The 15309-nt window shown below is 41.8% G+C and overlaps 3 non-coding genes across 3 annotated transcripts; all 3 read right to left on the reverse strand.

Moving 5' to 3' along the window:
• Positions 1-1719: 1719 nt before the first annotated feature.
• TRNAR-CCU (transfer RNA arginine (anticodon CCU)) lies at positions 1720-1792 on the reverse strand. The gene has a single exon. It is a non-coding gene; the product is annotated as a tRNA-Arg (tRNA).
• Positions 1793-6465: 4673 nt separating this feature from the next.
• Positions 6466-6538, reverse strand: TRNAF-GAA (transfer RNA phenylalanine (anticodon GAA)). The gene has a single exon. It is a non-coding gene; the product is annotated as a tRNA-Phe (tRNA).
• A 5801-nt stretch (positions 6539-12339) lies between these two features.
• On the reverse strand, positions 12340-12412 carry TRNAR-CCU (transfer RNA arginine (anticodon CCU)). Its single transcript has one exon. It is a non-coding gene; the product is annotated as a tRNA-Arg (tRNA).
• Between the last annotated feature and the right edge of the window lie 2897 nt (positions 12413-15309).

The raw sequence follows: 15309 nt of genomic DNA on the forward strand, positions 1-15309 counted from the left end.
AGGCACTTTGGGCATTTAGTCTATCCATAATTTTTAATGTGGTAAAGGGGGAAGTGCCATCCAACAAGCCCCTCTCAGCACCCATAGTACGTGAGCTAAGTTCCGTTCTGCTGTTCATTTCAAAGGCCACAATTATTAATATTTCTCTCTGATGAAATTAATTAACACCCAAGCACTTGACGCGTGTAAACGCGTTTACAAAAATGCAGCTTTAGCATATGTAGCTTTATGCATAGAATGCCTTAAAGCGGAGTTCCACCCACTTTTACAACTTTGTCTTAAAGGAAAGACCACCCTTCCACCACTCGATTTTGGATAACTATTTTTTTTTTTTTTACTTACCTTTTCTGAAGTACATAGTGTGCTTCTGTCCTAGCTCAGCCGCAGCCCAGAGCGTCATTTCCTCCTTCTCACCCACCGCTGCCTTCTGGGACCTGTGTGTGTCCCAGAAGACGATGGGGCCATCCAGAAAGAGCCACGTGACTCGGGCATGCACGGTAGGAAACCGGCGGTGAAACCTGAAGGCTCCACTGCCGCTTTCCCTTAGTTACAATGGCGGCGCCTGCACCCGATCCGATGGACCGATCGGCCTCGGGGGCCCGACATCGCGGGCTCCCTGGACAGGTGAGTGTTCTTATTAAAAGTCAGCAGCTACAGTGTTTGTAGCTGCTGCCTTTTAAAAAAAATTTTTTTTCTAATTTTGTCTGGAACACCGCTCTAAGCTTAAAAAACCTTCTACTTTTAGAGGCACTTTAAAGGAGAAGTACAGCCAAAGCTGGTTTGGTTTTGTGGATCACAGGAGTGTAGTTCATTTTGCACTCCTGTGACCCGTTTCTGCTGACGCCCCAGAGTCGGTCTAGGCACCACATCATCACGACCATGGAGTCGGGATCCACCAGATCCTTGGACCGAGACCCGGCTCAGCCTATCAGCGAGCCACAGGGAGCCTGAGCCGGCCGCTCCCACCCCCCTGCACAGCCCAGTGCTCCAGTGAGTGTGGAGGAGCAGAGCAAAGAGCCGGTGATGACAGTCAGCTGCTCTCTGCTTGGCAAACTGTGAGAACTGAGCAATCGGCGGTGTTCGATCGCTCGGTTCTCAATGTAGTGGCACGGGAGGGGGGGGGGGCATAGATGCAGCATCCACCTAGGTAAGCGTGAATTTAAAAAAAAAGAAACACCCATACTTCTCTTTTAAGTAAATAGTTCTGACAAAGTTTGCTAATCCAAAATGAACAGGGGCGTACCAAAACTAAGAAGCTGGGAAGTCATGATTGGAAGTAGAAAATTAATGTGAATATTTTATCTACCATTGACATTGAATGCGGTAATTTAGGCATTAAATGAGTTTGTTTGACATAGGCAACTCCTATCCTCATATTGATTAGTGGTTCCAAATTAATAATAACTACTGCAGTAGGGAACAGACACAAAAGATACGCTCAGCATCTTTCCAAATAACTGTTCTGCTTTATTACGACACAATTGAAGGTTTTTATACACACGATTACATAGGTACCACATTAATATTACAATTGTATGTTTATGGTAACAAGGGGCGTAACATAGGCAGGCTAATTCTAACCAGGACTTGAAAGAATGCAAAAATATACTGAAAACATTATTAGTGCCGTGTGCACAGTGAGGGCAGAGTGCAATACATATAAAATAGAATACAATTATATACAAAACTTACAAATTTCCTTTATGAAAAGGAAGAGCACACCCCAGATGGGACTCGAACCCACAATCCCTGGCTTAGGAGGCCAGTGCCTTATCCATTAGGCCACTGGGGCTATATAGAAGGCCATGTTCTTAGTATATATTGAACAATGTTACTCAGATAGTACAATATACTGGTCTTAGCAAAGATGGACTTGTATTTCTGCAAGTCATAATATTATAGACCAATTTGCTTTTGAAATGAAGGATGTCACTCTTGTTTGAAAGTGAGTGGGATTAGTCCCTTTGCAGTTAAGTAGGAGTGGGGGTTACACAGTGTTTGTAATGTTTTATAGATTTTATATAATCTTGTCTAAGATGTTACATTTTCCTCTATGGTTGCCAGTAAAGATCCATTGATGAGGGTCTTTTCTAAGTACACGTAGCTAAGGGAATAAGGGATGTTGGCAACTGTTTAGCTTACTACCAAAATCATTGCGTTTTAGGAGTCAAACATCGCCCCCCTCATAACGGCTGAAACATGACACAGAAGATGAAAATAAAAACTCTTGTTTAACAATAGTAAAAATATATATATATATATATATATATATATATATATTATATACACACATACACATATAAACACGCATGCACATACACACATCTACATGCTTACACACACATAAATGCACATATACCTACATACAAATATGTAAAAAAAATAATAAAAAAGTACAATATGAGGCATATGTTTAATTTCCATATTATCAGTTAAGAAAAAAAAAATTACGATGAAGAGAAAAGTTGGCATTCACACTTTAAAACAAGCTTTTGACTGCTAACCGTTACAGCAGTGGCAGTAATAAGAATAACGTATATCTATAGCCAATACTTTTTATAGGGTCAAAGGTCCCTGTCAAGTTTTTTTTTTTTTTTTCGTTGGCAAGTATAAAGCATCATTTATTTATTTTTTCTCATAGTATTGATTTTCCACTTATTTTTTATGTCATAAATTTATGAATAGAAATGCTCACTATTTTTATTAAAACGTTATTTTTTAAATTCCTAGCTGTGGTTCGTATGTCTATGTATGAAAAGATCACAGAACTCTCTTTGGTTATATTAAATTAAATGCATGTTTCCTAATTCAAAAAGGCTTGCCGAAACCCGGGATCTTTAGATCTTCAGTCTAACGCTCTCCCAACTGAGCTATTTCGGCTTGAAAAGAAGCCTGCAACACAGGTTGTACCGGAGCAGCCACAGTGGATTGCAGGTGAGCCGTGCGACTCAGGAGCATTTGTAACGCCATGGCAAACTGATCCATGAGGTGATCCTGCTCATCCAATCTGGAAAAAATATTACCAACAAATGGATTGACTGCATCTTCTGAATTCATGGCCTTCACCTACTGTCAGAAACTATGAATCAGACTGAGACAGAAGTACAGTTAAATCACACTTGTTTAATAATAATAATAAAAAAAGGTAAACAGAGTAAATGTAGTCAAAACATAGCCAGACTTCAGGAACCGGAACGGATAGTCAGACAAGCCAAAACGTCAGGGAGCCAGAGATGAGCGTAGTAGAACAGCAAGCAGGATGTGGGGCCAGAAGGAATGTCAGCCAAGCAAGTCTTTAACAGGAACACAGGAGAGCGTCTCTAGAGATGTGACCAAGGCGAAGGCAGAGATCATCTGGACTGGACGGCTTAAGTAGGCAGGACTGGTGAGCAGGATATCATCAACAGGTGAGTCACTGTGGAGAGATAGGAGCTGGCAATTAGCCCGACAGCTGAGCGGCAAGCTTTAAGAAGGAAGGGCTGAGCCCAGCCCTGACATCAGGTGGCCAGTGTCAAAACCAGCTTCCTGATTGGCCGGGCGGAGGATCAGTGTTACAACAGCGAATATTGATTCATTGTTGTAACACACCTAGGTGGGCTCAGATTGCACTCTCTGCGACCCGAGCCCACCCTATATTGAAGCCTATTAGAGCCTCTGGCTCTAATCGGTGCTTCAAAAAAACACCCCCTCCGTATTGGAATCCATACGCCGGTGTCCTGAAAGGGGCCGGACGCATGGACAGGGGAGGCAGCGATGGGCCTTTGTTCCCTTAATGGACGGGCCGCCCCTGTTACACACTATTAAAAATTACTCTCCACATAGGGGTTGACAACATGCAAAGATTTGGATTACAGTTCACATATGGCCCCGATGCGCTTCAGGAATCCTATTTCAGGAGATCACGTAAGCCCTCTTTGGAATATATATGACTTGACTACTTTAACTACCATGCTGTCTTTGTGGCGAACTTACTCACATTGGGTCTGGATGGTTCCCCATTGGGAAGTTGGGCCTTTTATTATGTGTACAAGACCATTGGCTGTTTACTGAACGTACCTGAATTTTCCACCCGAGAGGCAGTGACTTCACCTTGGCTTACTCATTCGCACCTCTCTGGGCAACATACACATGCTATGAATTGCAGCCTACCCAACCGGCTGATATTAATTTATTAAAGATTAGGAGTGGGTTCCAGTCCTTAGATGTGCACAACAAAAAATTTATTTTTGTTTCATTTCTTTACGTTTCCGCTGATTCATAATGATTCGTAATTTCGTAAGACGCGAGTTTTCATGTTCGGACTCATTCGTATTTTCGTAACAGTTTTATTTTCGTTGATACGAAATGATTCGTAATTCCGTTAGTCTAGCGATTCGTAACTTCGTGAGACGCGAGGTTTCATATTCGGACTCGTTCATATTTTCGTAACAGTTATATTTTCGTTGATACGAAGTGATTCGTAATTCCTTTGATTCGAAATGCGTCATTTTGTTAGATAATAGTTTTCGTTTATTCGGTACACTACTTGTAATTTAGTAATTGTTACTTTTGTGAGATTGCCTTTTTCGTTGATTCGTACTTTCGTAGGAAATAAAGAATAATAATCCTATGCTTGCTTTTCTAATACAGTGGAACCTCGGATTACGAGCATAATCCGTTCCAGGAGAATGCTCGTAATCCAAAGTACTCACATATCAAAGCGAGTTTCCCTATTGAAGTCAATGGAAACGAAAATAATTTGTCCCGCATTGTCTTCAATGGCATGCAATACCGCATGCGGCCAGAGGTGGAGGGGGGGCGCTGAAGAGCCTCAGAAACAGCCGTAAGGCCTGAGGACACCTTGGCTGACCTCGGAAAAACTCAGTTCCCGAGGTTTGCTGAGGTCAGCCGAGCTGTCCTCGGCCTTTCCGTGCATTTCCAAATGGTGCCGCTTGGCTCCGGTGCCCCCCCACCTCAGGGCAAATGCGGTACTGCACACCGCTTTGGCCTGAATCATGCTCGTTTTGCGAGACAACACTCGCAAACCGAGTTACGATTTTTAAAATCTGCTCGTATTGTGAAACGCTCGTTAACCGCGTTACTCGCAATCCGAGGTTCAACTGTAAGTCCTGTACTTACTCCAGTCCACTCCCTCAGTCACCAGACCTGACTCCGCCTCCTCCTCAACTGAATCTAAAAAGATTCAGGAATGCAGAGTGACTCCGACACAAAAGGGATAAGCTGATTGGCTAAAGATATTAAGTAAGATACATCACTCACTAATACACTGCCCATTCGAAAGAACGATTCGAGAATACGAAATTACGAACATACATATTAAGATACACTTACACTGTCCATTCAAAAGAACGATTCGAGAACACGAACAAACAAAATTACGAACACACGAATGAAAATACGAACATACGAAATTATGAACAAAGGTTTGAAAATACGAAATGTAAATAATTCGTTATAGATGTCATTTTCTTTCTTTCACTTTTTCGGAGTTTCGTGTTTTAGTAAGTTTGTCTGTTTGTAAGTTCGTATTTTCGCGTGTTCGTTATTTTGCTTATTCGTAATTTCGTATTTTCTTTCAGCTATTGGGATGTTCAGATTGATCCGAATGTACGAATACTAACAAATTCATACAAAAATCTACTAGTTACGAACCAAATTGCGCATGTCTACCAGTCCTTAGACACGTGCGATTCGTTTCGTACGAATCGAAAATTCGTACGAATTTCCTGTAAATTCGTACATTCGGGAGGATCGGAAATACAAATTGCTATGCTTCCGAATTTTGTACGAAATACGAAATTTCGTTTACGAATTTCGGCTCCAAATTCCTAACGAACATTCGTAATTGTTACGAAACGTTAACGAACCTAAAAGTGAAAAAGGAAGTCAGCACAGCACAGGGATAGTGGGAGCCCCTCATAATGATAAATTCATCATAACGAACATTTGTAATTGTTACGAAAAATTAACGAACCTAACGAAAATTCGTATTTCGTAAGAATTTAAATTGAAATGCGGACACGATTTACGAAATACTAATTAATTCTAATACGAAACGGAATGGAACAAAACAAAACGAATGTATTGACGGCGCACATGTCTACCAGTCCTCCTGAAGAAGGATTCCCAAAACGCGTCAAGTCCAAATGTGAACTGTAATCAGAATCTTCGCATGAACGTGGAGAGTCATTTTTAATGTTGTGTAATAGATTTTTAATGGTACATAATAAAGTTGTTTTTATGGTACTCAGTTTCTCTTCTATGTGCCCACACAAAGTCCATGGCTACACAAAGTCCATGGCTACATAGTCTGAAAATAGTTGTAGATGTACTTTTCCTGACTGTTCTTGTTTTTTGTTTTTTTCGATGAAAAATGTTAAAAACCCCAATAAAATTTTTTTTTTTTTTTAAATCATCACATCCTTTTAAATTGCAGTTTCTGGGATCTGCATTTCCAAAAAAAACTGCCGAAACCCGGGATCGAACCAGGGACCTTTAGATCTTCAGTCTAACGCTCTCCCAACTGAGCTATTTCGGCTCTCTCTGTTGCTAGTGCCTACTAATAGTTGGGAGGGTGGAAATTGTGTTCAACCCTTTTGATTTTTTTAATGTTTGTTGTGTTTTTTTTGTGTTTTTTTTTCTAATGATAAATGTCAATAATTGACTTGAGCATTTACTAAAGACCACCAAAACGACATATTTCCTGAAAGCAGAGGAGGCTTGGGATGGCAATTTTGTTTCACTGCTAGATCGATTTTTCAATTTTTATTCGTTTTTTTTTTGTTAAATGCACATGACTTGAACATTTACCAAGGATCCATTCACACCTGAATATAGCGATTCACTGGCGTTTTTCTTACTTTTTCTTTTAAAGCGTTTTTGCAGATTTTTTACAAGCATTTTTAAAGCTTTTTAGAAGTGTATTACAAGCGTCTTAGAGCTTCAAGCGCTTTTGCTTAGCCACGAGAAAGAACTAGGGGGAGGAGAGGAAATTAGTGGTGGAGAGTTTGCTGTTTGAGCAGAAAACGAGCGACAAAATACTCGTAACACGCTCAAGTCAGGCGTTTTTTCTATTGAAATCTATGGGGTCAAAAACGCTTGTAATCTGCCAAAAAGAAGCTCATGCACTTTTTTGAGTGACAGGCATTTGCTTCAGGCGATAGAACGCTCAGATGTGAAGAGGGGCCGTTGAAATGAATGGGGTTTGGCTTGTTGAGCGTTTTAGAGCTACAAGCTTCAAGAAGAAGCTCAGGTGTGAACAGGGCCTAAACCACTTGCCGACCACGCTATAGCTGAATGATGGCTACAGTGCGGTCGTCTAGTTCTAGGACGCCATCATATGATGACCTCCCTTGATCGCGCCTGCCGTGCTCCCACTGCTGGCCGCGGGTGGCTCACTCTGTGATCGTAGTGTCCTCCAGACACTGATGATCACAGATTAAGGTAAAGAGCCAATCAGCGGCTCTTTATCATGTGATCAGCTGTTTCCAATCAGAGGTAAACAGATACCAGTTATCGGCATTCCTTTCCTCTTGCTGACAGCATGGGAAGAGGAAAGGAGAGCCGATAACCAGCTTCTGTGAAAGGGACATCAATACTGATAATCAGTGCAGTCGCAGCGGTGTGCATCAGTGCCTCCTCATCAGTGTCATCTATAAGTGCAGTCTAACAGTGCCCATCAGTGCCCATCAGTGCCACCTATTTGTGCCCATCAGTGCTGCCTATCAGTGCAACTTATCAGTGCCATCTATTAGTGCCCATCAGTGCCACCTATTAGTGCCTATCAGTGCAGTCTATCAGTGGACATCAATGCTGCCTATCAGTGCCCATCAGTGCCACCTATTAGTGCATATCAGTGCCGCCTATTAGTGCTCATCAGTACCGCCTATCAGTGCCCATCAGTGCTGCCTATCAGTGCCACCTATCAGTGCCACCTATTAGTGCCCATCAGTGCCACCTATTAGTGCCCATTAGTGCCACCTATCAGTGCCACCTATTTTTCCCCATCAGTGCCACTTATTAGTGCCCATTAGTGTCACCTATTAGTGCCCATTAGTGCTGCCTATTAGTGCCCATTAGTGCCGCCTATTAGTGCCCATCAGTGCCACCTATTAGTGCCCATTAGTGCCACCTATCAGTGCCACCTATTTTTCCCCATCAGTGCCACTTATTAGTGCCCATTAGTGTCACCTATTAGTGCCCATTAGTGCTGCCTATTAGTGCCCATTAGTGCCGCCTATTAGTGCCCATCAGTGCCACCTATTAGTGCCCATTAGTGCCACCTATCAGTGCCACCTATTTTTCCCCATCAGTGCCACTTATTAGTGCCCATTAGTGTCACCTATTAGTGCCCATCAGTGCAGCCTATCAGTGGACATCAGTGCCGCCTATCAGTGCCCATTAGTGCCACCTATTAGTGCATATCAGTGCCGCCTATTAGTGCCCATCAGTGCCACCTATTAGTGCCCATCAGTGCCGCCTATCAGTGCCGCCTATCAGTGCCACCTATCAGTGCCACCTATTTTTCCCCATCAGTGCCACTTATTAGCACCCATTAGTGCCGCCTATTAGTGCCCATCAGTGCCGCCTCATCATCAGTTCCCACCAGTGCCGCCTATCCGTGGACATCAGTGAAAGAGAAAAAATGTCCTGTTTGCAAAATTCTAGAACAAACTATGAAAACTTTTTTTTTTTCCTCATACTGTTTGGTCTTTTCATCATTTATTTAGCAAAAAAATTAAAAAAAACCCCAGTGGGGATTACATACCACCAAAAGAAAGCTCTATTTGTGTGGAAAAAAAACCTATAAAAATGTCATCTGAGTACAATGTTACATGACCGCACAATTGTCACTCAAAGAGTGACAGCGCTGAAAGCTGAAAATTGGCCTGGGCAGGAAGGGATGAGGGGGGGGGGGGGGGGTGAAAGTGCCCGGTAGGCAAGTGGTTAAAGCAACCAAAACGATCTATTTCCTGACTCGCAGAATAAAAGGTGGAAAAGGAACACAAGGGGGCGCCAGCTAAGTGCAGCATCAACGAGTCTTTTTAATGGTAATTAAGGATGGGCTCAGGCGTGTTCACACACTCCACATGCAGAGCCCGCCGGGAAGTCGGCACGGCGCTGCGCTAATCACAGGCAGTAAGACACATCCCGATATCTGCAGCCGCGGATCTGGAAAATGTCTCGCTGCCTGTGATTAGCGCAGCGCCGTGCCGACTTCCCGGCGGGCTCTGCATGTGGAGTGTGCGAACACGCCGGAGCTCATCCTTAATGGTAATAAACAGCCAAATGCAAACTCTCATAATCCTGTGTTATGTTGTGCACTGCTTAAAGATGGAAGATTTTTTTTTTTTTTTTATGATGTTATGTTTTATGTTTATACTAATATTTGCAATTAGGGCTTGTTCACACCAAGAACACATGTGCGTGTTTTAGGGCGTTCCCAAACGTTACATTTCTGACAGCCCATTCATTCCGTTGGGCTACAAAATGCACAGAAAATTGTGCGAAAAGTACGGTAGACGTGACTTTTAAAAATCACGTTGCACCAAACCGCATGGTACGTGCTTTGTTTTTAGATGCCCTTAGGGGGCCACTAACAATTAATGGCATCCATGACCTTCTAACAAGGGCAGCGAGAAAGGTGCATGGAAATGTGTCTTTCACGCACCGCGTTCTGGTGTGACCGGGTTCTTTCATTCTTTAGCCAGACAATAGTTTCATTAAAGTCTAAAGCCTCGTACACACGATCGGATTTTCGGCAGACAAAGCGTCAGACTTTTGTCCGAAGGGCGTGTGTCTGGATTCTGTCTTGCTGACAATTGCGCGGTCGTGCGACGTTGTACCCAAACAAAGTTGACGTCCTTCTTTTCCCACAAATGGAGCTTTCTTTTGGTGGTATTTGATCACCTCTGCGGTTTTTATTTTTTGCGCTATAAACAAAAGAAGAGCGCCAATTTTGAAAAAAACACAATATCTTTTACGTTTTGCTATAATAAAGGTCCCACATTTTCTATCAAAAAAACTATTTTTTTCCTCAGTTTAGGCCGATATGTGTTCTTCGACATATTTTTGGTAAAGAAAATCGCAATAAGCGTATATTGATTGGTTTGCGCAAAAGTTATAGCGTCTACAAAATTGGAGATAGATTTATGGCATTTTAATTATTATTAGATTTTTTTAACTAGTAATGGTGGTGATCTGTGATTTTTTTATCGGGACTGCGATATTGCGGCGGACAAATTGGACACTTTTGACACATTTTTGAGACCATTGACATCTATACAGCGATCAGTGCTATAAAAATGCACTGATTACTGTATAAATGTCACTGGCAGTGAAAGGGTTAACACTAGGGGGCGATCAAGGGGTTAAATGTGTTCCCTGACTGTGTGTTCTAACTGTAGGGGGGATGGGACTGTCTAGGAGGAGAGAGAGATCGGTGTTCATACTTAGTATGAACACACGATCTGTCTCCTCTCCCCTGAAAGAACCGGGATTTGTGTGTTTATACTCACAGATCCCAGTTCTTGCTCTGTCACGAGCGATCGTAGGTGCCCGGTGGTCATCGCGCCCGCCGGACACTCGCATCTGATCCGGGCACACGCTGCGGGTGCACGCGTGCCTCCAGCAGCGCACACACAGCGCACACGCCTGGTCAAAAGGCGAAGCGACGTAAAGGTAACGTTTCGCCCGGCCGTGCCATTCTGCCGCAGTAAAACTAACCCCTTCGACGCCTAAGGGTGAGGCTGGGTTTCCCTGCATCAAGTTCGCATGACAGAAGACTGTGACTGGCTCTTAATGGAGCCGGTTCACACATCTGCGTGGCGGTCCCGGAGAGGATTGCACAAGGGTCCCGTGTACTGATGGCTCTGCTTTGGGTCCGAATTCAGGCAAAAATCCGGGCCTGATTCGTCCCTGAAATGGAGAACAGGGTTCCCCCGGACCCCGGCTGCAAGCCGCATCTGAAGACAGTGTGAACCCAGCCTAAAACAAATCTAAATGCCAAGCAGTGGTGGCTAGTGTTCCATCGGTCGGGCGGGGGTGGCAGACGCCCCAGTGGCTCCAGTCCGCACCGCGCACCATACCCACCCCCACCCCCGGTGTGTCTCCTCCCTCCTCATAGGCCAATAGGATGGTGTCACCTTTCGGCCAATCGGGAAACGGGTCTCACGACCCGATTCCTGATTGGCCAGGAGGAGAATCAGTGTGATAATAGTGAATATTCATTCGCTAATGTCACACAACTGGGTGGGCTCGGGGCGCAGAGCCCACCCATTTTTAAGCCTATTAGAGCCTCGGGCTCTAATCACGTGCTTTGAAAAAAACAGTCCCCCCCCCACAATTGCAATGCATGGGTCCGGCGCCCTGCATGATTTTTTTTTTTTTGTATTATTATCAAAGAAAAACTGGCCCAAAATAATAGAAAAAATCCTTTTTCTTTTTTTACAATTTAGCTGTATATTTCTTGCTACTACGATAACCTACCACCAAAGAACAACCCAAATTAAATTCTCCACCACCTATGTTGTTGTTTGTACCCATAGCACAGCCCAGAAAAAATAGTGCGCATTTTGTTTTGTTTTTTATCCTACCTAAAACACATTGACACTGATACTAATAAAAAAATTAAAAAAATATTCTGTCTAAAAAAAAAAAAAAATACTGATCCTGACCTTTGACCCTGGCCCTGACCTTGACCTTTGACCCTGACCCAAACACTAACCCTGGCACTGACCTAGATCAAACCTTGATCTAGGTATTTATTTTTATTTCTATTTTATTTTTTATGATTATTATTATTTTTTTTTTTTTTACACACACTTTTTTTTTTCTCTGCAAGGAGAGAGAGACACACACACAATGTATCTTTCTCGTCCATTCACAGAGAAAGAAAACATGGCGGCGGGCTTCACACTGTGAAAGCCAATCAGAGGCTATCACAACGATCAGGTGACCCGGAATCGGGAGTTCCGGGTCCCGATCAATTAGTACAGGGCCGAGACCCCGATCCCCGTGCGACGTGCTCCCAGCACAAAGGGAGATACGCAAATACGTGGCCCCGCGGAAAAAAAGCCCAGTGCAGTGGGGCCTCATATTTGCAGACGGTCGGCATGAAGGGTTTAAGTAAATCATTTTGGCAAAGTTTGAGAAGATTGTTATTGCAGAATAAACAAGGGCGTAACAAGCATGACAATCCGAAAATGTTAACTTGCAAGTGACCGTACTTGGAATGTAGAAAATGTATAATATTTGTTCCACCAACATTGACACTGAATGCAGTCATTTAGGTCTAGAACTAGTTTTATGCTATTTTTTGATTTGTTAAAAAAAATTCACCACCCCAGATGGGACTCGAACCCACAATCCCTGGCTTAGGAGGCCAGTGCCTTATCCATTAGGCCACTGGGGCTTTGGTAGTCTCTTTGGTTTTTTTTTCTATAACATTTTTATTAAACATTTTAGAAATACACTCAAAATGGGAAAACCATAAATGCAGAGGCCATAAAGTCCAGAATTTTTTTTATATATAATATACAGTACTATAGCATTTTTTTTTTTTTTTCTGTAGTTCGTATTAGATTATATTAAAGGAATGGCTCAGGAGGCCAGTGTCCATTAGGCCACTGGGGCTTCTGTTGTTCTGTGTGTTTTTTTTTTTCTCTATAATATTTTTATTAAAAATTTTAGAAATACACTCAAAATGAGAAAACCATAAATGCAGAGGCCATAAAGTCCAGAATATTTTTTTTGTGATAATATACAGAACTATAGCATATTTTTTCTGTAGTTCATATTAGATTATATTAAAAGAATGTATATTAGTTTGCACATATTTTCTTTATTTATTGAAGCCAGGGCTAAAAAATAAATAAATAAAAATAAATAAATAAATATAAATATATATATAAATATATATATATATATATATATATTTATATATATATATATATATATATATATATATATATATATATATATATATATATATATATATCGACTGACAACTATAGATATCTCTCCCTCAGCGCTCACGGTGAAGATACAATTTTTACATTTATTAAAGTCGGGGCTAAAAAAAAAAAAATATATTTTTAGCCAGGTAAATACGAAATATTGTTTTAAAATATTATGAATTCCCTTTTTAGACAGCTGGTGAATTATTACACTCCTTTTCACATCTCCGTCTCAAACTATTTGCAACATTAAAAGTATTTTGTTTATAACGCTCAAATTTATACACACAAGTGAATGGCTCAGCATAGTGAGTCAAAGGAATGTATATTAGTTTGCACGTATTTACTATATGTGCAAACTAATATACAAAATTCATATTTTTAGCCTGACGGTTTGTATTAGATTACATGAAACAAATGTATATTAGTTTGCACATATTTTATTTATTTATTAAAGTCAGTACTAAAAAAAAAAATTTATTCAATAAAAATTTACTTGGAAAAAAAAAAAAAAAAAAAAAAAATATATATATATATATATATATATATATATATATAAATTTTTAGCCAGGTAAATATGAAATTATGTGTTAGAGTACTACGAATTCCCCTTTTAGTCATCTGGTAGATTATTACGCTCCTTTTCACACCGCAGTCTCTAACTATTTGCAACATTGTTGGAAAAAGTATTTTGTTTATAAAGCTCATTAATTCAAGCTCGAAATTATACACACAAATGAATGACTTGTCATAGTGACTTCTACCATATTGGATGGGTCATGGTTTAGGCAGCCGGTACCTTATCCCTTAGGCCACCGGGGCTTCACTGGTCAGCTCTTTCAGTATGCTGCTGTTTGTGATAATATACGGTACTACAGCATATTTTTCTGTAGCTTGTATTAGATTACATTAAAGGAATGTATATTCGTTTGCACATATTTTCATTTATTTATTGACGTCAGGACTAAAAAAAAAAAAAAAGGAAAATATTTGTAGACTGGCAGTTCGTATTAGATTACATTAAAGGAATGTATATTGGTTTGCACATATTTTCTTTATTTATTAAAATAAGCCTTAACCCTCCTGGGCATGGAGGTCACCAGAGCTTCACAGGTTGTCACTGGAGTCCTCTTCCACTCCTCCATGACGACATCACGGAGCTGGTGGATGTTAGAGACCTTGCGCTCCTCCACCTTCCGTTTGAGGATGTCCCACAGATGCTCAATAGGGTTTAGGTCTGGAGACATGCTTGGCCAGTCCATCACCTTTACCCTCAGCTTCTTTAGCAAGGTAGTGGTTGTCTTTGAGGTGTGTTTGGGGTCGTTATCATGTTGGAATACTGCCCTGCGGTCCAATCTCCGAAGGGAGGGATTATGCTCTGCTTCAGTATGTCACAGTACATGTTGGCATTCATGGTTCCCTCAATGATCTGTAGCTCCCCAGTGCCGGCAGCACTCATGCAGCCCCAGACCATGACACTCCCACCACCATGCTTGATTGTAGGCAAGACACCCTTGTCTTTGTCCTCCTCACCTGGTTGCCGCCACACACGCTTGTCACCATCTGAACCAAATAAATTTATCTTGGTCTCATCAGACCACAGGACATGGTTCCAGTAATCCATGTCCTTAGTCTGCTTGTCTTCCGCAAACTGTTGGTAGGCTTTTTTGTGCATCATCTTTATAAGAGGCTTCCTTTTGGCATGACAGCCATGCAGACCAATTTGATGCAGCGTGCGGCGTATGGTCTGAGCACTGACAGGCTGACCCCCCCACCCCTTCAACCTCTGCAGCAATGCTGGCAGCACTCATATGTCTATTTCCCAAAGACAACCTCTGGATATGACGCTGAGCATGTGACCTCAACTTCTTTGGTGGACCATGGCGAGGCCTGTTCTGAGTGGAACCTGTCCTGTTATACCTCTGTATGGTCTTGGCCACCGTGCTGCAGCTCAGTTTCAGGGTCTTGGCAATCTTCTTATAGCTTAGGCCATCTTTATAGAGCAACAATTCTTTTTTTCAGATCCTCAGAGAGTTCTTTGCCATGAGGTGCCATGTTGAACTTCCAGTGACCAGTATGAGAGAGTGAGAGCGATAACACCGAATTTAACACACCTGCTTCCCATTCACACCTGAGACCTTGTAACACTAACGAGTCACATGACACTGGGAAGGGTAAATGGCTATTTGGGCCCAATTTGGACATTTTCACTTAGGGGTGTACTCACTTTTGTTGCCAGCGGTTTAGACATTAATGGCTGTGTGTTGAGTTATTTTGAGGGGACAGCAAATTTACACTGTTATACAAGCTGCACACTCACTACTTTACATTGTAGCAAAGTGTAATTTCTTCA

This window comes from Aquarana catesbeiana, linkage group LG10, assembly GCF_042186555.1.
Source record: "Aquarana catesbeiana isolate 2022-GZ linkage group LG10, ASM4218655v1, whole genome shotgun sequence".
Taxonomy (NCBI): Eukaryota; Metazoa; Chordata; class Amphibia; order Anura; family Ranidae; genus Aquarana; species Aquarana catesbeiana.